Below are 26,478 nucleotides of genomic sequence, written 5' to 3'. Positions count from 1 at the left end.
CACTTGATAGTTTCTCAATCTTATATACAGTAAAAATAAAAACATCTTTCGAAAACTTTATTATTCTTGTTTACACATGATATAAATTCTAAGCTAAAAACTGTGTCTTTGCTGTGCAAACACAATTTCAAGTATGTCTGCCTTTCCCTTCTCAGCCCTAAACGAACTGTAGCTTCTAAGTTGGTCCTGGATAGAAATTCCAGGGCCACCAGTGTGTGCAGCTTTCCAAACACCATGGAAACATAAGTGATTAGGAAGCTCTGGAGTCGTCCTTATCCATCAGTGGCCAGAATTGTAACTGGAGAATTATGAGCTCAACAGTGTGTGGAACAAAGCTAATTCCTTCTAGTCCGTGTATGTTGTGAGCATAAAACATCTTGGACATAGTTAACGTGTAGCTTCCATCTGGCATTTTTCATATTATGTAAAATTGTTATGTCAGCAACAGATGGTAGAGCTAAGTGTTGAGATTTTACTTATGCCCAGTTATCAGGTTTGCAAATCTGAACATCAAACAGTTCACAGGTCTGTGGAAATGCATGAGGTGCTAGATTTTGTCCTGTTGTGAAATATTAATTTCTTATCTGTTTCTCCTCTTCTTCTTCCTAACAATCCTTAATTTTCTTTTGCCATCCTGAGCTCCTGAGTTGACTCCTTGACCATTAGTTCAGCACACATTTTCAGTAAATTGAAGGACTTACAAGCTCGTATGAGTAAAGTGTTTTTATCTTCTCTCTGTTGCTTGATGTGACCAAAGAAGATGCTAGACGTGATGTTTTCCAGCAGCCATTTAGTGAACATGAGGAAACCTTAGCTTTAAGATAAAGCTGGTGCTGAAGACAGTGGAAAGGAGACTCAGAGAAAGTGTGAGTCTTTAACCTTATCAAGCTGTTGATTACCTATCAACTGCCAAACCTCTCTGGACATGGTTTTTGTTAGATGAAATATTCTCTTGTTCAAGTCTGTATGAGTCGAGGTTTCTTTTACTTAGAGCCCAAAGCACTATGATAAAAGATGGAGAAACTTTCATATTCATTAACTTAGAAATCTCTTGCTATAAAACTCATGAAATACAGTTGATCCTCGAACAGAGCAGGGGTTAAGGGCACCAACCCTCTGCGCAGTCAAAAAACCCACACGTGTAGTCTGCCCTCCAGAAGCACAGTTCCTCTGTATTTGCCATGCCGTATCTTCAGATTTAACCCACTGTGTGCAGATCGTGCAGTGGTATAGTAATTACTACTGAAAAAAATCTGCATGTAAGTGGACCCACGGTGGTCAAACCCATGTTGTTCAAGGGGCAACTGTACAAAGAAAAGGAACCACAGACCTGGGTCAAGAGCATTTGTCTTCCTACTTCCCAACTTGGAGGCCACTGTGTTCACTGCCTTTTACTGTCATTCACTGACGAGGAAGGAGCCCTGAAATCCAGCCTAGGACAGCACACTGATTTATAGTTCTTACATTTGTTTAGCACTTGACAGTTTTTTTCAAACATTGAAGTATAGTGCATGTATCTTTTGGAATTAGAGTTTCCTCCAGCTACATGCCCAGGAGTGGGATTGCTAGATCATATCATAAGTCTATTTTTAGTTTTTTAAGGAATCTGTTGCGAAAGGCTCTTTTTGTGAGTTACGTTACCTGATTCTGAAGTTACCTGGCGAGAAGAATACACTAGCTGATCAATTTGTGTATTTGGGACTAAGTCCTTTATAAGAGGAATGGAAAAGTGGCTTTCAGATGAGTTTCACTGAGGATATAATTAGTATCTGATAATAAATGAAAATGAGTCCATGCAAAATAAAGACACCATTTAGAAGGCTTCCAACACAGCATCATGCTATACGACTGGACTACTCATACTGAAACGGACTTACCTGAACCTACATTCCCAAGGTCTTCTGCTTCCTCTCCTCTCCTCTCCCTTCACTTCTGACTACGGTCATCTAGCCCTTCAAACATCCCTGCAAATACTACCAAATCTGTTCCTGGGTGGGTGGAGGCAGCACGTCGTCGTATTTAAAGCATGATTCTAGATCTAGGTTTGCAGATGCAAAGCCCAGCTGTGACCACAACTCCTTGACGTTGGGCAACTTATTTAATATCTCTGTGCCTTAATTTCTTTATCCACAACATGAGGATGACATTAATAGTACTTACCTCTTAGGGAGGCTGTGAGGAGAAAATGAGTCCATATTTGTAAACCTCTTGCAACACTGCCTAGGAGACGGTAAGTTTTACGTGCTTATTAAATAAAATGCCCCTGTGTCTTTGTATGTGTTTTTCCTTCTGCTCCGATGTTTATCCTCCACTCGGTCAGCCCTCATCCTGTCCCTTTGACTTTCTTGACTTATTGAGGTATAACTGACACGCAATAAAGTGTACGTATTGGAAGTTTTGACATAGGTATACGTTCATGAACACATCAGCACGATCAAGATAATGAACACTTCCACCACCCTCAAAAGGTTTCTCACGCCCTTTATAATTCCTTTCTCCTCTCCCTGTCCCCTCTTCCCCCACAACTGCTAGTCTGCTTCCTGTCACTAGAGATTTGTTTGAATCATGCAGTTTTATAAAAATGCAATTGTATGACTGGATAAAGACGATGTGGTATATATACACAACAGAACACTACTCAGCCATACAAAAGGATGAAATAATGCCATTGGCAGCAACATGGATGGACCTAAAGATGATCATACCAAGTGAAGGAAGTCAGAGAAAGACAAATATATGATATCACTTATAGGTGGAATCTAAAAAAATGACACAAATGAACTTATTTACAAAACAGAGACTCACAGACATAGAAAACAAACTTATGGACACCAGAGGGGAAAGGGGGAGAGGAGGGATAAATCAGGAGTTTGGGATTGGCTGATACAAACTACTATGTACAGAATAGCTAAACAACAAGGTCCTACTATATAGCACAGGGAACTATATTCAATGGCTTGTAGTAACCTACAATGAAAAAGAATATGAACATATTTATATGTATAATAGAATCACTATGCTGTATACCAGAAATTAATACAACATTGTAAAAAAAAAAAAAAAAGAAAACGCATTGCTGGGGGATGAGAGACTCCTAACAGGAGATGGGCTTAAAGACTTCCCACCCATCTGGCCAAAGCATTCTGTGTTACCATCTCATTATTCCTGCTTCATAGTAAAATTTGAGAATAAAAAAGGGAGGTTCTATGCTCCCACCGTTTAATTTATAAGCTATTTCTTATCTTTCCCCATTGTGCCCCTTTTCTCTCCTGACTGCATTTGCTAAAGAAACACATGACTGTCTAAGCAGAATGCCAGAAGCAGGTCAACAGATGACTGTGACAAAGGAGCAAAAGAAGAACTAAAAGCCTCCCCTTTCTCGATGTTATTCAGCACAGAAGAGTTAACACAATATGCTGTAGATGTTTCATCAGAGGGGTCTTGCCTTGATCTGGCATTTGCCATTGCTTCTACTCAAACAACAGGAACTGGCCGATATGTCTGAGTAGAAATGTTCATATGTTTTCCTAATTAAAAGGAGCATGGATCACTTCAAAATAAACCAGAGCAATTACCTTCTGAGAAAATCAACTGTGTCGCAGCTAGGAACACGTTAAGAGTTTAGCCTCTGTGCACAGACTGGGTTCCCAGGCTCAATGAAGGTATCCTAGATGGAGCAGTGGGAAAGACTGCCATGTTGAGCCTGCTTAGAGTTGAGTACGGGAGGTTGAGGTCAACCTTATCAACAGCATATCACGAACTCCAACTGGATTTGGAGACTGGAGCTACCTCTCCACCAAGGTGATGATTTAGCAGTTCTTCAGCCTTGGCACTGTTGCTATCTGGGGCTGGATCATTATCTGCGATGGGAGCTGCCACTCGCATCGGAGGACGTTTATAGCAGCATCCCTCACTTCTCTGTACTAGATGCCAGGAACACTTCACCTGCCCCTTGAGTGATGGCAACCATAAGTGTCTCCAGACATTGTCAAGTGTCCCCTGGGAGCAAAATCACATACCTGGTTGAAAATCATTGGTTTTGATGAAAATGGCCATGAATGAATGTCACCCTTGCATCATGCCTATGTTTGTGCATTTTGATTACAGAGATTTACTGTTTTTTCAGGTGTTTCTTCTAAAGCTTCTGTTTGAACTTGTACACCAGCACGAGGAAATGAAAGAATGCTTTTAAGGACCTCCTGTTCTCTCATATCCTTCCTTCTCATTCACACCTGCCAGGGTTTTTTCCCCCTCTTCCTATTGAGAAATAAGCATTGTCTCATTGAACTGAATTAGGTTGGGTTTACTCTGCTTTCCTGCTGCACTAACTCAATGAGTGCATACTTCTCCATAACAAAAACTACTTTCTGACAGATGGTTTAAACTAGCCAGGCTTCATTTAATAAAGCATTCCAAAGGGTTTCGTTTGATAAAGCATTACAAGACTGAATTTCCTAAGCATCACAAAAGTGCTAAAGGGATATATGAAAGCTTCTTTCAAGAAAAAGGCTGCTAGGCTCTAGCGCCCAGGGCTTCTGTTTCCCTGAGGACTTTCTGTAGCTTGAGGGAAAAGCAGAAACTCTCCAGAAGCATTCTTTTTGGCCTGAGCCTAGCTGGGAGCTAGAAGCTTAATTAATGTTTACAAAATATTTGAGATGAAAAACACCATTAGCTCAAACCACTGCTATGAAAAGTGTTAGTTTCAAAATCTCACTGACACATTAGCATCTGTCTTAACCAGCCAAGGGAAAGAGAAAAGACTAGAAGTACCAAAGGGTGACAGAGGAAATGATGAAGGGCCTAATAGGACTCCAGGCACCACAGAAGGTGACACTGAGATAATGACGGACTCGGGAGCTGGCGTGCTGTACGCGGCCCTGCTACCCAGGGCAGGCTTGAGCAACTGATTATTTACGTGGGGTGAATAATGGAAATGCTTGTTTGTTTTATGTCCCAGATGTTGCTCAAATAAGAAATCAACACACTCATGTCCAGAGCAAGAACCAGGAAACAGAATTGTAGCTGGGGGTTAGGACTGAGACCCCGGGCTTTCTTAAGGGGCGTTTTACATGGACTATTTGAGGAAAAAAGCCAAGTGCCTGATGGAGAGTGTGGCCAACTGGAAGTGCATTTCCTAAGAAATATTGATTCCAACAAGCACGTCAGCATTTGCTGTACTGCTTTTGGATTGGCCTCAGGCTTTCAAACAAAGAAAACAGGACAGCGGAAAGAGCACTTGACAACTGGACAATTGTGTGACCTTGGGTCACCTCTCTCGGCCATGGTGGTGCTGGACTAGTTGATCGCCATGTTCTTATTCGGCTTTCACATCTGTGAATATACACACCAATATACATACAATATATACACCGATATTCCTCCTCCTCCGTTCCCCTTAACCCTTTAAGAATTCAATCTGTAGCCTAATTTTCTTTAGGAATAACCACATTTTACATAAAGTATGTCCACATTGATCACTCCTAGCTATTAAAGTATTTCATAAATGCGAGCTTAAGATTCCTGGTACAGATGTCGTTATGGAGAAACTGAACAAATAAAGAAATGGACGGGGGAAGGGTATAGCTCAGTGGCATAGCGCATGCCCAGCATGTACAAGGTTCTGGGTGCAATCCCCACTACCTCCATTAAATAAACAAATAAATAAACCTAATTATTCCCTGGTTCCTACATTCCCCCCAAAAAACAAACAAAAAAACTCCATTTGCTTTAAAAAAAAAAGAGAAATGGATATAAGAAAATGTGATTGTGAATACTATTTAATAGTCATTGAATGTTAAAAATTCTATTAACAAGATATATAGCTAATACAAAAAAAGTATTCCATTTTTCTTTCATTCCCATGGACACCAGTGTTGATGGAGATGCCATTATCTCTCGACTGGGTATCTGCAAAATCCTGTGGCCATTAGTGTTGTTACAAACACCACCATCTCTTCCCAGAATACCTAAAAATGTGAGGATAAATAATATAGCTGTGGACAAATGATTTCTTACCTGGATATCTGTAAAATCCCAGGGTCACTAACATGGCTAAGGACACATCACTCTTTACCTGGACAAATAAAATATCCCAAGGCCATCACTAGCCTGGTAAGGGACAGAACAACTTACCTGGATACAAGCAAAAGTCAAAGGGCAGTGCTGCAGATACAGACACAGCCATCTTCTGCCTGCATATCAGCAAAAACCTTTGGTCATTAATGTAATTAGACAAATACCATCATTAATCTGAAAGGTATTCAGGTAAGGCTGAGGATCAAGATCACAGTGGGTGGGGAGGAGATAGCTCAGTGGTAGAGTGCGTGCTCAGCATGCGTGAAGTCCTATGTTCAATCCCCAGTACCTCCATTAAAATTTTTTTTTTAATTTTAAAAAAAACAAAAGAAAACTAATTATCTGCCCTCCAACCTCAAAAAAAAAAAAAAAAAAAGAGAAAATATCACAGTAGGGACATGTCATATCTTGCCTGGATATCTGTAAAATTTCAAGGTCATTATCTTGATTAGGAACACCATTAACTTTTGCCGGCAAATTTGAGGAAAACACAGTTACAGACACATTCGTAGTGTGACAGGATATCTGCAAAATCCCCTGATCACTGTGGTAGTTAGTCAACACAACTTGAAGAATACTTGCAAATAAACATGGTCACTATGCTGGCTTAAGGACACAATCCTTGCCTGCCTGGATGTCTGCAAAATTTCATGACCTCTAACTTTGGTACAAGCATCACCTTGTACTTGGAGACAAGCAAAATTTGGCCTTCAATACCATATGGAGGTTCTCAACAACCTCTTAATTGGAATCTACAACAACCAAAGAGACAACAGTGTTTAAGAACAAATCTACAATCTGGACACCTGAAAATCCTATAAGCACTACAGACTTAAAGGGAACCATAAAATCTACCCAGATACTTGCAAAAAGCAGGGTCAAGCACTTAGATAGAGATATCATCACCTTTTGAGTAGACATCTGCAAAAATACCAATCAAGAGACGATGACTCACAACATGGATGGACTTAGAGATGATCATTCAGTGAAGTCAGATGGAGAAAGACAAATATAATATTACTTACATGTGGAATCTGAAAACAAAGGTACAAATGAACTTATTTACAAAACAGAAATAGACTCATAGACATAGAAAACAAACTACAGTTACCAAAGGGGAAAGTGGTGGGGGGAGGGATAAATTAGGAATTTGGGTAACATATACACACTATTATACATAAAACAGATAAACAGCAAGGACCTACTATATAGCACAGGGAACTATATTCAATACCTTGTAATAACCTATAATAGAAAAGGTGAAAAAGAATATATATGTATATGCATAACTGAATCACTTTGCTGTACACCTGAAACTAATACAACATTGTAAATCAACTATACTGTAATAAACACACTTAAAAACTGAGATAATACACAAAATAAACTCAGAATGGATCAAAGACTTAAACATAAGACAAGATACAATAAACCTCCTAGAAGAAAACATAGGCAAAACATTATCTCACATACATCTCAAAAATGTTCTCTTAGGGCAGTCTACCCAAGCAATAGAAATAAAAGCAAGAATAAACAGATGAGACCTAATCAAACTTACAAGCTTCTGCACAGCAAAGGAAACCATACGTAAAACAAAAAGACAACCTATGGAATGGGAGAAAATTTTTGCAAACAATGAAACTGACAAAGGCTTGATCTCCAGAATATATAAGCAGCTCATATGACTTAATAAGAATAAAACAAACAACCTAATCCAAAAATGGGCAGAAGACCTAAACAAGCAATTCTCCAAGGAAGACATACAAATGATCAATAAGCACATTAAAAAATGCTCAATATCACTATCAGAGAAATGCAAATCAAAACTATGATGAGGTATCACCTCACACCAGTCAGAATGGCCATCATTCAAAAGTCCACAAATGACAAATGCTGAAGAGGCTGTGGAGAAAAGGGAACCCTCCTACACTGCTGATGGGAATGCAGTTTGGTGCAGTCACTGTGGAAAACAGTATGGAGAGTCCTCAAAAGACTAGCAATAGGCTTACCATATGACCCAGGAATCCTGCTCCTGGGCATACATCCAGAAGGAACTCTTCTTCAGGATGACACCTGCACCCCAGTGTTCATAGGAGCACTATTTACAATAGCTAAGACACAGAAACAGCCTAAATGTCCATCAACAGATGACTGGATAAAGAAGATGTGGTATATTTATACAACGGAATACTATTCAGTCATAAAAAATGACAACATAATGCCATTTGCAGCAACATGGATGTCCCTGGAGAATGTCATTCTAAGTGAAGTAAGCCAGAAAGAGAAAGAAAAATACCATATGAGATCGCTCATATGTGGAATCTTAAAAACAAAACAAAACAAAACAAAAACATAAATACAAAACAGAAACAGACTCATAGACATAGAATACAAACTTGTGGCTGCCAAGGGGGAGCGAGGTGGGAAAGGACAGAGTGGGAGTCTGAAATTTGTAGATACTGACAGACATATGCAGAATAGATAAACAAAATTATACTGTATAGCACAGGGAAATATATACAAGATCTTGTGGTAGGTGACAGCAAAAAAAAATGTGACAACGAATATATGTATGTTCATGTATAACTGAAAAATTGTGCTCTATACTGGAATTTGACACAACATTGTAAAATGACTATAACTCAATAAAAAATGTTAAAAAAAATAAAAAAATAAAAACTTAGATAATTAAGATAAAGAAAAGAGATGATGACTCTACTAATAATAATATTTAACTATGCATTTTGTTGGTGTCCAGTTAAGAGATGATGTGCTTAAGGCCCACCATCACCTCTTGATTGACTATTATAAAGACTATGGTAAATAATGAATTTGGAATACATGGATTACCTGAACACCTGGCAAAATTCCATCAAATCTACCTCGAAACCTGCAAAAGTTCAAGGATGACACCCTAGTTAGAGACATAATCCTGTATTTGACAATACAACTGCAAAAAGCCATGGTAAAGAAAAAAAGAGGAACAAAATGATAACTTACCCAGATACCTACATATCCCTCCCTCACGACTAAGGAAAAACACAACACTGTATTTAAACTCTAAAATCATAAGGGCTAATGTTTACTAGCACTGGTTGGGACAACATCATTTCTTACTTGAATATCTGTAAAAAAGCATGGCAACACAACAGGTAGGAATGCTATCCACACTTACCTAAATAGCCAAAGATCAGGTCATCTGTTGAGTGTAAAAGGCCCACATCATCACTTACCTGGATGCAAGCCATGTCCTTTAACATCATTACGAGGTTCACCATGACCTCCGGGCAGGAACCTGGAAGACACATAGTGACAAATTTGTTTATGGACACACTTTTACTACCTGGACCCTGAAGATAACCCCATCACTAACATCACTGAAGGACTCATCAAATATACCTGGAATCTTGCAGTACTCCAAGGTCTAGGCCATTGTTAAACACACTATGATCTCCTAAACGCTCGCCTGCAATGGAAAACCACGCTTACTACTGGGACTCACAGCTCTTTGAGAATTACGTGGATATCTGCATGATGCTCGACAGTGACACAAATTTTTTTTAAATTTTAAAACAGGAGGATAACATGGTTTCTAGAATTGGTGGAACACTATCATTTCTTACCAGAAAACCTCACCCAAAATGCTACGGTAAAAGAGGAACACATCATCACTTACCTGGAGACCAGAAACGTGTCTGATCACAACCACTGTCAAGTTCCCCATAGTCTCTTGACAGGAACCTGAAACATACATTGTGATATATGCAAAAGGATGCAACTTATTCTACCAGGACACTTATAAGTAACATTCATTGCTTTCAACATGATGAGCACATCAATTCTAACTGAATACTGGCAGTGTCCAAGTCAGGAATATTCTCAGGTGAGCTGACATTTCTTAATGGGACATGTGCAAAATTTCCACAGTCACCACCATGGCTGGGAACATCATGCTAATTACTTGGTTATGTGAAATCAGTCAACACTCACAAACAAAAATTTTCTCTAATATATAATAAGGGAAAACTCCTGGTTTCTAGAAGGGGTAAGGGATCCATCATTTCCTACCTGAAACCTGCAAGGAAATCATGGTAACAAGCGTGAGGACACAGCATCACATACGTGGTCATCTGGAGATGAGAGGCCTGTGCTGTGGTTTCCACCCACATCGTCACTTACCTGCGCACCAGCCATGTCCCTCTTACTGATCAATGGTAGGTTCACTGTGATCTCTGGAAGGAAACCTGAAAGAGATGTTATGAAAATATATTAAAGGACACAACTTTCTCTACCAGGACACCTGCAAATGACCTTGGTCACTTCATCATTAGGAGACACATCAACTCTACCTGGATCCTTGCAGCCATCCAAGGTCAACACCAATGTTGCAAAACCACAGTTTCTTGACTGGATACCAGTAAAAATCCTATGGGTAGTCCTGTGGTGGGGAAAACCATAATAAATACCTGTATGCCAGCAACCCCAGAGCATTACCAGTGTTAAATATAAATTTTCTCTAAAATATAAAAAGTGAAGATTCATGGTCTCTAGACTAGTTAAAGACACTATCATTTCTTACCTAAATACCTGCAAAAAATCATGGAGACTCAACAGTTAGGAACACTATCCACACTCCCTAGATAGCTGAAGATTCGAAGGCCTGTCACATGCGAACGGGCCACATCATCACTTACCTAGATACAAGCCATGTCCTGTTCATGATCATCATGAGGTTCACCATGATCTGTAGAGAGGAACCTGGAAAACACATTGTGACTAATGGGTCCATGGACATAACTTTATTACATGGATCTTGAAAATAACCTTGTCATGACCACACTGCAGGATTCATCAAATCTACCTGCAGTCTTGCTATACTCCAAGGTCCCACTGTTAGAGACATCATTATCTCCTGAATGTACTCCACATAAAACCTTGGTGACCACTGTGACTCACACCTCTATGAGAATTGTATGGATTTCTGCAAGTCATTTAACAATCTTTCACTTAAAGGTCAATTTTTCTAAAATATAAGACTACAGGAAGATAAACAACAAGGGTTTACTGTACAGCACAGGGAGCTATATTCAATACTGTCTAATAAACTATAATGGAAAAAAGTCAAAGAAGGAATACAAAGTATATATAGGTATAACTGAATCACTTTGCTGTACATCTGAAACACAATACTGAAAATCACCTATACTTCAATGAAAAATTTCTTTAAAAATAATGAAACTATAGGATAACTTGGTTGCTAGATTTTTAAGGTCTCTGTAATTTCTTACCTGACAACCTGGAAAAAAGTCCTGATAATGAGAAGCGTGTGGACACACCATCACTTACCTAGATAGGAATGTCGATCGTCTACGCTGTGGTTCAGGCACACATCATCACTTACCTCCAGGCCAACCACATCCAACTTTCACTACCACTGATGGGCTGACCATCATGTGTTTGCCCAACCCTGAAAAAAACATTGTAGGAAATGTATTTGTACCTATCTATACACCCCCAAATTCCCTCGGTCACTTCGAGTATCATTTTGGGACCCATCAACACTACCTGGATACTTGCTTGCAGACACTGAAGTCAAACTCTGGGAACAGACGACTTCCTCTCTGAGGGCCTCCCTGCAATAATCCCTGAGTCAATAATGCTGTGATGGTCAATATTATAAATACACGAATACCTGCATATCCACCTTTTATTAGTAGTTAAGTACATGTTATCTCAAAAGATGAATACAAAAATCTTATTAGTATTCTTTATTAGTAGTATTAGAGACAAATTAATTTTGTAATGACACAAATATGAATAACTATGAGTCTCAAAAACATTAACTTTGTCAATACTGATATTGAGAATGTCTGAGTGACTGTCAATCATCTCATACCTGTACACCAGCAAAGACCTTAACAGGATACCTGCAAAAAACATGGTAACACTGTGTGAAGAGACACTATCCTAAATGCACCAAGATGTTTCAGGTCAAATGATCTGTATTGAGGTCAAACCCACTTTATCACACACCTGCTTACTAGCTGTATGCCTGCAACCCCTGAGCATTCCTAGTGTTAAATATAAATTTTCTCTAAAATATAAAAAGTGAAGATCACGGTCTCTAGAATAGTTAAAGACTCTATCATTTCTTACCTGAATACCTGCAAAAAAATCATGGCGACTCAATAGTTAGGAACACTTTTCACACTTACCCAGATAGCTGAAGAGCCAATGGCCTGTCACATGTAAATGGCCCACATCATCACTTACCTGGATATAAATCATGGCCCTTCCAGAATCATCATGAGGTTCACCATGATCTGTAGAGAGGAACCCGGAAAACACATCGTGACAAATGTGTCTATGGATACAACTTTATTACCTGGACCCCGAAAATAACCTTGTCACTACCACACTGCAGGATTCATTGAATCTACCTGGAGTCTTGCTATACTCCAAGGTCTACTGCTACAGACATCATTATCTCCTCAATTTAAACTTGCATAAAACCTTGGTCACTACTGTGACTCGCAGTTTTATGAGAATTATATGGATTTCTGCAAGTCCTCACTTACCTAGTATTTTAAGATCCAATGACCTGTTCTGTGGTTTCAGCCCCTATCATCACTTACCTATATACAAGCAATGTTCTCCATTAATAAGCATCGTTAGGTTAATCTTGACCTCTTGACAGCATCCTGGAAAGATAATATGAAGCATCTATTAAAGGACACAGCTTCTTCTACTAGGACTACTGCCAATAATGTTGGTCACTTCATCATTAGAAGACACATCTGCGTACCTGGATACTTGTAGTAATCCAAGGTCAACACTAATGCCAGATAAAACCATCCTTCTTTGATGGGATACCTATAAAAATTCTATCACTAGTACTGTGCTGGAGAATACCATAATAAATATCTGTGTTCACGTAATACCTTAGCATTCACAGGGTAATTGAACATTTCCAGAATTAGAATAAGTGAAAAGTCATGATATGTAGAATTGGTAAAGACTATCATTTCTTATCTCAATACCTTGAAAAAATCATGGTAACAAAAAGTAGGAGGACACATCCTCACTTACATGGATATACGACGGTCAGATAGAATGTACTGCTGTTTAGGTCCATGTCATCACTTCTTTCCGTATCAGCCATGCCCACATTAACTACCATTAATAGGCTCACCATGATGTCTTGACATGAATCTGAAAACACATTGTGGAAAATGTTTTTGGTACATAAATCATTCTACCTCTACAGCTCTAAGTTTCCTTGGTCACTTGTACCATTTTGGTACCCATCCACACTGCCTGGCTAGTTGTAAGAGTTCAAGGTCAATTCCTGGGAAAAGACACCTTCTTTTCTTGAAAGGATACCTGAAACAATTCCCATGGTCAGTAACTCAGTGATGACAGTATGATAAATTACCTGGATACCTGCATAACTGTCCATCACTACAAGTATTAAATACATATGATCTCTAATAAGAATAGAAAAAAACTCATCATACTAATATAATTAGGGTCAAATCAATTTCTCAACTGCACACATGCCAAAAACAAGGTAAATATAAGAGTCTTAAATAATAACTACTTAGATACCTAAAAATGAGAATATTTTTAATGAGTTAATGTCCTATCATTTTATACCTGTATACTAGTAAAGACCTTAAAAGGATATCTTCAAACAAATATAATAACACGAGTGTTTGGGACCCCATCCTTACTCACCTTCATATTGAAGATCAATGGGTCTTCATTGTGGGAGGACCCTCTTTATCAGTTACCTGGTTGAAAGCAAGGATCTGTTTACAACCATTATGAGGTTCACCATGTTTTCTTGACAGGAATCTGAAAAAACACATTCAACAAATGTGTTTAAAGATACAACTTTTTCTACCAGGACACCTGCAACTAGCCTTGTTTATCTACTTTATTATGGAACCCATCAACTCTACCTGGGTACTTGCATTAATTCAGGTCAACATCATTGTCAGAAGAGACCTTTATATCTTAACCAGACACCTGCAAAAATCCTATGGTTACTACAGTGGTGGGAACTCCATGACACTTACCAGACTATGATCAACCTACAATACTCATAGGGTTAAATATCAGTCATCTCTAAAGTATAAAAAATGTGAACTTATGGTTACTAGAATTAGTAAGGACTCTTATCATTTCTTACCTGAATACCTGCAACAAAATCATGCTAACAAGAAATATTAGGAACACCATCATCACTTACCTACATACATGAAGAACAGATGGTGAGCGATGTGGTTCAGGCCCATATCATCACTTACCTAGACACCAGCAATGTCCCACGTTAAGTACTGATAGGCTCACCACAATGTCCTAACATGAACCTGAAAACATATTCAGAGAGAATGTGTTGGATGTACATATTCTAGTGTACACCTGCACATTCCCTTGGTCAACTGCAAATTTTGAGGCTCATCACCATTATCTGTAAACTTGTAGAAGTCTAAGACTAAACCCTAGTAAGATATACCTTCTTCTCTTGAAGAGACATCTCAAAATGCCATGGTCAATATTGTGGTGATGAATAATATGATAAATTACCTGGATATCTGCATATCCTCTTATGAGCAGGAGTGTATAAAATGGTATTTCAGAACATGAATATAGTAAAATATCAAGCTTACTAGTATTAGGGACAGATTAACATCGTTATGGCGTACAAGCCAAAAATACAGTTAATATAGTTAACTATAAGTTAAGATATAAAGAGTCTTCAAAATATCAATAATTACATATGTATTTGAAAATATGAAGATCTAATGAATTAATGTAACATCTCATACCTTTACAGTGGCAAGCACTTCAACAGGATATCTGCAGGAAAAAGAGGGTAACACTGTGTTTCGGGTTTAGGACATCATCCTTACTTGCCTAGACATCTGAAGACCAGATTGCTTATACTGTGGTGCAGGCTCCCCTGTATCACTTACCTGGTTTACCAGTAGGGTCCCGTTAATGACCATTCCTAGGTTCATAGTAATGTCATCACTACTTTATTCTGAAAAAACATTCGACAAGGTTGTTTAAAGAAAAACTTGTTTTACCTAAAGAAACAAAAAGAATATCTGTAATTAATTCTGCTATTTCCACCATTAGGGGACCCATCAACACTATGTGGACCTTGGAAGAACTTCAAAGATCAACACCATTGTTAAAGAAACCATCATCTCTTGTCTGAGTACCTGTAAACATCTCATGGTCAACATGGCAGTGAGGAACAGCAGGATAACTTACCTGGATACCTGCCACCCCCTTCATCACTGCTAAGGTTAAACACACATTATATCTAAACTTTAAATTGATTGCTAGCATTGACTGGGACAATATCATTCCTTAACTGAATTCCTGTTAAAAAAAAAAAACAAACCCAAAACACAGTAACAGAAATGTTTGGAAAACCATCCACACTTACCTGCATATCAGAAGGGCAAATTATTTGTAAGGTCCTAAAGACCGACATCATCACTTATGTGATGAAAGCAAAGACCTGTTATTGATCATTCTGAGGTTTGCCATGCTTCCTTGTCAGAAACCTGAAAAACAAATCATAACAAATGTGTCTACAGAATACGGTTTCTACCAGGACACTGCAAATAACCTTGTCCATTTGAATCACTGCAAGACCCACCACGTCTATCTGGAATCTTTCACTACTACAAGGTCTATGCCATTGTCAGACACCATCACGTTTTGGTTGCTTACCTGCAAAAATCCCATGGACAATCCATCTTTATTACATGAATACCCATGGATTGATAAACACACATGTGGTTAAATATAAATTTCCTCTACAATATAAAAAGTGAGAAAGTATGTTTGCTAAAATTGGTTAAAAAAAAAACAACAAACTATTCCCAACACTACCTGAATACATGAAAAACCCACACAGTATAAGAAGTTCAAGCCATCAACTTCAGTTAACTATATAAATAAAGATAAGCAGGTCTCACGGAGTGAGGGGGTACCTCCATCATGTCCCAGGATACCAGAAATGTCTGCCTTAATGACCACTGTCAGGTGGTCCACCAAGATCTCCAAACAGGAACCTGAAAAACACATTCTAATATACGGGAAAAGGGATTCAATTATTCTATCAGGACACCTAAAAAAACCTTGGAGACTGCATCACTGTAAGAATATTAATCCTAACTGAATATTTGTAGAACTCCAAGGTCTAAACCACTGCAAGATGAGACAACATTTCTTTACGTGACACTTTCAATTTTCCATTCTTACTGCGGTAGTTGAGGACATAATGATAATTATCTGGATATAGCAATCACTCAACACTCACAGGAATAAAAAAAATCTTCTAAATGTTAAAAGCTGTAAACGACTTACTTTTAGAAGTAGTAAGAACTTATTAACTGCCTTAATACTGACAAAGAAATCAACAACTCTTACAGACACAACCATTATTTACCTGGCTGTCTAGAGGGAGGCGGCATGGGCTGTGACTGAGGCCCATGTCATCAGTTACTTGATACAAACTGTGTCTGCGTATAAAATCAATGCTAGGTTCCGAGCGATGTCTGGAGAGAAACCTGAAAAAGACATTATGAACGCTGTGTTAAAGGACAACTTCTTCCACCAAGATAACTGCAAATAACTGGGACACTTAATCATGATGGAACATAGCAACTCCACCCGGATATTTGCAGTAATCAAAGATCAATACTGATGTCAGATAAAATCATCATCACTTCAGAGGACATCTGCATAAGTCTGATGGCTAGCACTGGGGTGGGGGCACCACGATAAATACCTAGGCAGGTCTAATCCTTCAACACTCACAGACTTTACAACACCACCTTTTTCTAATATAGAAAGTGACAACTCATACTTTCTAGAATTGGTAAAACTCAGTCATTTCTTACTGGAACAGCCCCATGAAAAAAAATCATGGTAAAGTAAGGGTGAGAACATAGCATCACTTACCTAGATGGATGAAGATCACATGGCCTGTGCTGTGGTGCGGGCCCAGGCCTTCACTTACCTCGATACCAGCGATGTCACACGTTAACTACCACTGGTAGGTTCACCTAGATATCTTGACATGAACCTGAAAAACACATCGTGCCAAATGTCTTCAGTACCATCTCATTCTACCTGTGCACCTGCAAATTCCCTTGTTCAGTCATATCACCCAGGGATGCATAAACATGATCCAGGTAACTTCAGAAATCCGAGGACAAGACTCTAAGAAGAGAACCTTCCTCTTTTGAAGTGATAGCTGCCAAAATCCCATGGTCGATATTGTAGGCAGGGAAACTAGAAGAAATTACCTGGATACTCTCAAAACAGTGTAAAAACCAAAAATCTCTCAACAAGAATACTGTTATTTCTCATGTCTACTACCATTATTAGGGACAAATTAATTTCTGAAGTGCTACATGCCCAAATAAGGTCAATTTAAGCATCTTCAAAATATCATTAAATTACCTACCTATCTGATAATAAGAAGGTATCTCATCAATTAATGTCACGCCATCTCATACCTGTATGCCAGCAAAAGAACTTAATGGGAAACCTACAAAAAAGCATGGGACACTGTGTTAGAGACACCGTTCTCAGTTGCCTCAATATCTGAAAATGTAATGATCTATAATGGGGTCAGACCCACGTTATCACATACCTGGTGACTAGCAAGCTCCCACAGGCAACTAGTACTTGGTTCACTGTGACGTCACGATGACTGCTAGAACCTTGACAAACACTTTCCACAACTGTGTTAGAGGACATACTGGTTTCCTTGCAATAGAGTACCTTGACAAATAATCCTGGTCTCTTCCATCGTTAGGGGAAGCATAAACACGACCTGGATCTTGGAAGAACTTGAAGGTCAACACCCTGGTTAGGCACACGATCATCTCTTCTATGAGAACCTGTAGAGATCCCGGGGTCGACACTCTGCTGGGCAACAGTACAGTAAGTTACCTAGTCCTGCCGAAACCTCTATCACTACTAAGTGGAAACACACATTGTCTCAAAATTCTTAAAAACAAACAACAGAAAAAGGCAAATACTTACTAGCACTGGTTGAGATATTGCCATTTCTTTACTGAATTCCGAGAAACCCTCTGGTACAGAATAGTTAGGAACACCATCCACAGTTACCTACGTATGTGAAGATGAGACTGTCTGCAGGGAGCTAAAGGCCCACATAGTCACTCACCTGGACACAAGCGAAGTCCTATTAATGATCATTTTGAGATGCACCATGGCCTCTAGACAAGAATGGAAAAAAACCCCTGTGACAAACATGTCTATGGACACACCTTTTCCACTAGGACAATGGTAACCAGTAACCTTGTGCGCTGCCATAGCTGCAGGCCCCGTCAGTTCTCCCTGGATTCCTGCAGTGCCCCAAGGTCTGCGCCAAAGTGCGGCACCCCACCATCCCTTCCCAGCTCACCTGCAAAACACTGTGGTTACTCCTGGGTCACAAAGCCGCCTCATCATCACCTGGGTATCCACAATGGGCTCAACCCTCCCAGGACTGAACATAAATCTCTAAAATAGCAAACGGTGGCAGGACCACTTTGTGACTGCTACAGTTCATAAAATACTACCAATTCCTTACCTGATTACCTAACAATCAACCAAACAAACAAACCACGTGGTAAATAAGCTGAGTCAATCGCTAACACTTACCTAGAAATGAGAAAATCAGAGGGCACGATGCGCTGTGGACGACAGAAATGTCCTCAGAGAATGACCACTGTAAGGTTCACGTCTTGACAGAAACCTGGAAAACACATTACGATATACGTGTAAAAGAACACAACTTGCTCTACCAGGACACCTGCAACCCACCTGGGGTCATTTCCATCATTATGACATCAATTCTACCCAAATACTTGCAGGACTCCAAGGTCGAGACCCCTGTCAAGTAATAAGATGTCTTTACAGGACACCTGCCAAATTCCCATGGTCAGTACTGTGGTTGAGATATCATGATAAATCCTTGATCTGTGTAATCTTTCGTGATTCAAACACCTAAAGATTTTTCTCTAAAAAATGAAAACTGAAGGCTAATGGTTTCGAGAAGGGTCAGGAACCTGCCATTATCCCAAACACCTGCAATGAAGTCACGGGAACAAGTCTTGGGGTCACCGTCATCACTTACCTGTGTACGCACAGCTCAGGTGGCCTGTGCCATGGGTGAGGCCCCCATCACCGCATACCTGCAGCCCCACAGTGTCCCCCGTTAGCATCCATGCCACATGCAGAGTCATGTCTGGACAGGAACCTGGAAAAGACGTGAAATGTGTCCTTTCCACCAGGACACCTTGATCACATCATCATTAGGAGAACACGTCAACTCTACCTGGACACTTGCAGGCACCCAAGGATCAACACCAAGGTTGGAAAAACCCTAGTTTCTTAACTGGACACATGTAAGAACCCTGTGGACAGTACTCTGCTTGGACAACCATGAAAAGTATCTGCACACATCTCGTCCCTCAACAATTAAGAATGTGAAACTCTTTCTGAAATGTAAAAAGTGAAAGACTATTCTAGATTGTCAAGGACTGGTACTTCTTCCCTTGATACCTGAAAAAAATCATGGTCACAAGACGTGTTAGGACACAGCATCACTTACTCAGACATCCGGAGACCAGATGGCCTGGGCTGTGGCTCTGGCTGACGCCCACGTCACCACTTACCTTAACACCCGCAAGGTCCCATCTGCAAGTCCATCTCTCACTACTATGTTAAATACACATTATCTATAAAGAATATAAAAGATCCCATTCCTCCTAGTATTATTAGGGACACATTAAATTCCTCACTGATTACATGCCAAGAACAAAGTAAATGGAAGAGACTGAAATCATGAATTATGTACGACCTGAATACAAGAGTGTCTTTAATCAGTTAATATCACATCATCTCATACTTACGCAACAAGCAAAGATCTTCACGTGATACCTGTAAGAAAAACCAAAACCAAAAAAAAGACATTAACACAAATGTGAGGGACACCGCCCTCACTTGTCTAGACACTGAAGTTCACGTGGTCTGCACTGTGGTAAGACCCCCTTTAGCACTCAGGTGTTAGGTGTCATGTTAGTGACCATTGTTAGGTTCACCCTGTTCCAACCGGAACCTGAAGAAATACATGCAACACATGTGTGTAGGACACAACTTGTTCTACCAGGACACCTGCCACCAACCTTGCTTGCCTCCATCACGATGGAACACATCAACTCTACCTGCATTCCTGCATCCAGGCAAGGTCAACGCTATTGTCAGGAGAGACCAATGTTACTTGCCTGGATACCTGCAAAAAGCCCACGGTTACTACTGCTGGGACACTTCATAGCAACTACCTGCATATGACCGACTCCTCAGTACTCATAGGACTAAACACAAATTTTCACTAAAATATGAAAGTATAAACTCATGGTTACTAGAAATGGTAAGAACTCTATCATTTCTTACCTGAAATCATTCTAACATGAATGTTAAGTACATTGTCATCACTTACCTAAATATATGAACATCACATGAACTGTGCTGTGGTTCAGGCCCAAATCATCACTTACCTCCCGCTGGGCACCTTGTTAACTACCATTTATATGCTCACCTGGAAAGCACACCATGGAAAATGTTCAGTACATGTCCTATGTGTTCAAGGTCAACACCATTATCAAGTAACATAATTTCTTACAAGACCACATAAAAATCCTATGATTACTACTTGAGGGTGAGTGGGGGACACCATGATAATTACCTGGATACATACAATCCCTCAACACACACAGAGTTAAGTATAAATTTTTTTCTAAAATACAAGATATGAAAACCAATGGTTTTAAGACTTGGTTAGGAATCTATCATATATTAGTTGAATATTTGTAAAAATCAAGGTAACAAGAAATGTTAGGGATATATCACCTCTTACCTAACTATATAAGATCGGATGGCCCGTGCTGTGGTTTAGGACCACATCATCATTTACCTTGGTAACAACAATACTCCATGTTAATTATCATTGATAAGCTCACCATGATATCATGACATGAATCTGAAAGACATATTGTGAAAAATGGTTTGGTACACATCTTATTCTACCTGAAGACCTGCAAATTCCCTTGGTCATTTGTATAATTTCAGGACCCACCAATGTTACCTGGATACTTGCAGAAGTCCAAGGTCAAACCTTGGAAAAACACATCTTCCTTTCTTGGAGGGATGCCTGCAAAAATCCCACAGTCAATAAGGTGTAATGGAGAATATGATAAATTACCTGGATGCCTCCATATCTATTATTACAAATGTTAAAAGCACTTTAGTTCTAAACAACAATACAATAAAATCTCATGCCTACTGTTGTTGTTATGAACAAACTAATTTCTTAACAGCATATATGCCAAATAACAGATTAATAAAAAGGTTTTTACAACATCATTAATTATCTAGATATCTGAAATAAAGAAGGTCTCCAATGAGTTAATGTCACATAATCCCATACCTGTAAACTAACAAAGACCTTTATGAGACACCTGCAAAAAAACCTAGTAGCACAAGCTTTAGGGACACCATCCTCACTTACCTAGATATTTGAAGATCAGATGGTCTACACTGTGGTAAGCCCCACATTACCTGGTTAAGAGCAAAGTCCCACTGATGTCCATTGAAAGCTTAACCGTGATCTCGACTGGAACCTGAAAACAATGTAACAAATGTGTTTAAGGACACAACTACTTCTACCAGGATATCTGTCAATAACCTTGGTCATTTCTATCATTATGGGATACATCAGCTAGACATGGATACTTCCAGTACTCCAAGGTTAATACCATGTCATAAGGCCATCATTTGGTGACTATACACCTACAAGATCCCCATGTTACCTCTGTGTTGTGGAACACCATGATTGTTATCTGAATGTGTGTAATCCCTCAACACTCTCAGGGTTAAATATAAATTTTCTTTAAAATAAAAAAATTAAAACTCTTGGTTTCTAGAATGGTAAGGACTCAACATTTTCATACCTCAATGGCACGCAATAAAATGATGTTTAGTATTATTGATACCATCATCATGTACCTGTCTATCTGAAGATGAGATGCTCTGGGCTGTGGTTTAGGCCCTCATTATCACACACCTTGATACCAGTGATGTTTCACATTAAGTACCAATTACAGGCTCACCCTAATCATAGTTACTAGAATTGGTAAGGACTATAATATTCTAAACTGAATAGCTGTCACAAAAACATGGTCACAAAGTGTCAGAGACACCATCATCATGTACCTACATTTCTGAAGGTCAGAAGACCTGTGCTCTAACATCGTCACTTATCTGGATGGTAACAATGTCCCCAGTAATGAGCATTGTTAGGTTCATCATGGTATCTTGACAGGAACTTGAAAAACATACTGTGAAATACATGTCAAAGGATACAATTTATTCTACCAGGATACTTACAAATAACCTCATTTACTTCTATCATTATGGGAAACATCAACTCTACCTGCATACCAGCAGCATTCCAAAGTCAACATCATTTTTGGGTAAGACCATCATTTCCTCACTGTGTACCTGCAAAAATCCCATAGTTACTACTGTGGTAAGGAAACCATAATTACCTGTATACTTGTCATCTCTGGACACTTGGAGGGTAAAATAAATTTTCTCTCAAATATAAAAAGTGAAAATTCATGGGTTCTAGAATTGGTAAGGACTCTATCATTTCTTACCTAAATAACTACAATAAAAATATGTTAAGTGTTAGGGACACTACTGTCACTTACTCAGAATCTGAGGATCAGATGGTCTGTGCTGTGGTTTAGGCCCACACCATCACTTACCTGGACATCAGCAAACACATTGTTACAAATGTTCTGAAATGGTTTCTGCTGTGGTTTAATCCCACGTCATCACTTACTCGGATACCAGCAATGTCCCTCATTCGTGATCACTGTTAGGCTCATCATGATCTCTTGAAAGGAACATGAAAAGCACATTGTGAAACATGTGTTTAGAACTACTTTTATACTACCTGGACACCTGCAAATTCCCTTGATCACTTCATGTTTGCTACTCATCAATGTTACCTGGGTACTTGCAAAGCTGGGGAAGTTAAACCCTAGAAAGAGATCACTTCCTCTCTAAAAGGGATACCTGCAAATATCCCATAGTCAATAACACAGTGACGGACGATATGATAAATTACCTGGATTCCTGCCTGAAGATCCATCACTATGTATAAAGCACACACTATCTCTGAACAAGAATACATAACATTTCATGCTTATTAATAAGGGTGGGGCAAATTAACTTCTTCTTTGCATACCTGCAAAACATGGTAACACAAATGTTAGGGACACAAACATCATTTACCTAGATCTCTGAAGGTCAGAAAGGCTATAGCATGGTAAAACTGACATAATCACTTACCGTTTACCAGCAAAGTCCCATTAACCATCATTGTTAGGGTCACTCTGATCCCTTGACTGGAACCTAAAAAAACACACTGTGACAGATGTCTTTAACAACATAACATTTCCTGCCAGGACACTGGCAAATAATTTTTATCACTTCCATCTTTATGGGCCCATCAGTGCTACCTGAACACTGGCAGAACTTTAAGGTTAACACTGTTGTTACCGGTACCATCATCTCTTGACCTTGCACTTGTAAAAGTCTCATGGTCATTACTGTGGTGGAGAATGTTAGGCATACTTACCTGGATACCTACAAATCTCTCATTCATTCCTAAGGTTAAACACACATTATCTCTAAACTAGAAAGCCAGCTAAACTAGACCTCACAGTTAATAGCATTTGTAAGCTCATTTTTTTACCCAAATACTTGCAAAAAACATGGTACCAACATGTGTTGGGAACACCATAATTGCTTACCTAAATTTCAAAAAATCAGATGGTCTGTACAATATTTAAGGTCCAGATCAACACTTATCTGGATTCCATGATCTTCACCATTCTCTCTTGATTTGGAGCCTACAGAAACACATGGTGGCAACTGTGATTTAGGGATACATCTTCTACATGGACCTCAAAAAATCCCATGATCACTACTATTGTTAGGGGAATCATGAACTCTACCTGGATCCTTTGGTTTTAAGGTCAACATTGTAGTTAGAGACACCATCATCTCTTGACTAGAACCTGAAAAAAAAAACCATGGTGGCAACCCTGGTTAGGGATACATGATCCTCCATCTGGGCCCCTTCTAATTCCATCTGTTCAATGCATTAAGGCAACCACCAACTCTACCTTGATACCTGGAGAAGTCTAAGGTCAACAATGTAGTTTTGAACAGCATCTTCTATTCAATGGATACCTGCAAAAATTTCTAGGTCGCTACTATAGTGAGGTCTCTGTGATATATTACCCGGATACTTACAAATATTTTTGTCACTGCTAAGTTTTAAGAGAAAATCACTCCTGAACTAGAAAACAGTAAAATCTGATGGTTACTACTTTTGTTAGGGATATTAATTTCCTACCTGAACACCTGCAAAAATACGTGTCGTAATGATAAGAGTTTGGGACAGCATCATCACTTTTCTAGATATCTGAAAATCTTATGTTCTCTGATGCGGTTAAGGCCCACATCATCTTTTACCTGGATATTCGCAAAGTCTCACATTTACTCTCATTATTCAGTTCACCATCATCTATTGATTAGAACCTGAAAAATCCCATGGTCTGTACTGTGGTGAGTGACACCATCATAACTTACCTGAACAATTCCAAAATACAATGAAGAACACTTGGTTAAAGTTCACATTACTTCTTTCCTTGTTATTGATCAAATCCCATGGTTATTACTGTGGTAAATTCCACCTTCATTTCTTTACTGGAACCTGCAAAAAAAAAAAATGGTGACCATCTTGGATGATGATCTCTTACTAGAACACCTGAAAACCCCCATGGTTTAAGTCACCATCATTATTTAATGGATACTGAAAAGTAGCAGAATATGCCACCACAAAATAGGCCTCCTTGGCATCAGGAGAAGCTACAAAATACCATGGTCAGTCCCATGGTTAGACTGGTCATCATTTTTTAGCTGCATAACTTCCATAGTCTATGTTTACTACCTAAGTAGGAATATCCACATGTTTTACCTGGATATTTACAAAATCCCATGGATAGAAACATGATAAGGGTCTCCGTTATCTTTTTACTCTATATCTATCAAATCCCATGGGTACTAGCATAGTTACCATGGTTAGGGACACTATCATTTCTTCTCTGGATTCCCTCAAGATACTACGGTGTTTTGGTGAGACCCACTATCATCTCTTACCTGAACATCTTCCAAATCCTACAGTTACTGAATCACTTGAACAGACAGACATTTGAGGCTCTGACTTCTGCCTGGCTCACTAGCCTCAGTCCCTGCTGTCTTCTCTCACCCTTTATGTGAACATTTCAAGCAGTTGAACTTCCCTGAACATTCCTTTCTTTCCTAGTTACAGGCAGCAGAATGCTCAAGCCAGCCCTTCTCACCTGAGGAGAGCTGATTACTGTCATCTCTTTGTAACTCAGTGTTCAGTGGCCTTGAAATTGGCCATGGTGGGAGTATTTACACCACAGAAACTGGCAAAACGGTACACATCAGGGCTTTTCTTTTAGGCATCTGCCAGGATGTGTTGATGAATAAAGTAATGAATGAACAGAGAGAGGCACTACTAATATGACAACTCAATCTTGCTTGCTCACGAATTTGATGTGACTTTTGTGAATGAAGGAATGTGTCAGTTTGCTCTACATATGCCTCAAAATTTATTACTTTTCCAAATTTGCATACTTAATGAAAAAAATGGATAAACAGGTTCATTACAAATTACTTAATATAATATTAATGCTGACCAGGGACTTATATAATCTCAATATGTCCAAAGTTTATATATTTGCTTAAAAAAAACCCAATAGTTAAATATTACTAGACCTAACCAAAAAAATTATATATATACATATATATCTCATCCATTTACCAGAGCAAATCTTTTATTTTCCTTACCATATACATTTCTTGGGGGAGGGTGCAGCTCAGTGGTAGAGTGAGTGCATACACACAAAGTCCTGGGTTTGATCTCCAGGTCCTCCATTAAACAAACAAACAAACAAACAAACAAACCTAATTGCCTCCCTACAAAAAATAAATTTCTTACTGTGCTTTTTGTGACAATCTAAATTTCTACCAGTAACTGTATTTAAATTTCATGAGGTCTTTAGTCACCAATCCTTTGAAAACCAAGTAAAACGTCAAGAGAGAGAAGCAGCACTTTACATCCCCTTTTTAGGTCCATGGTGTGGGAGCCAATTTTATGGTAATTTCGGGAAAAAAAAACAAAAACAAAAAAGC

At 39.0% G+C, this 26,478-nt stretch overlaps 1 long non-coding RNA gene across 1 annotated transcript; it reads right to left on the bottom strand.

The window, feature by feature from the left end:
• Nucleotides 1-8,924: 8,924 nt before the first annotated feature.
• LOC105077772 (uncharacterized) lies at nt 8,925-9,822 on the bottom strand. Its single transcript, XR_006728736.2, has 4 exons — nt 9,752-9,822; nt 9,475-9,541; nt 9,309-9,370; nt 8,925-8,965 (listed from the first exon to the last, which is right to left on the bottom strand). It is a non-coding gene; the product is annotated as an uncharacterized LOC105077772 (long non-coding RNA).
• Between the last annotated feature and the right edge of the window lie 16,656 nt (nt 9,823-26,478).

The sequence above is a fragment of the Camelus bactrianus genome, chromosome X (genome assembly GCF_048773025.1).
Source record: "Camelus bactrianus isolate YW-2024 breed Bactrian camel chromosome X, ASM4877302v1, whole genome shotgun sequence".
In the NCBI taxonomy this organism is placed as follows: Eukaryota; Metazoa; Chordata; class Mammalia; order Artiodactyla; family Camelidae; genus Camelus; species Camelus bactrianus.
The sequence above is the reverse complement of the archived record's forward strand: the minus strand, read 5'-3'. Positions and strand labels throughout refer to the sequence as shown.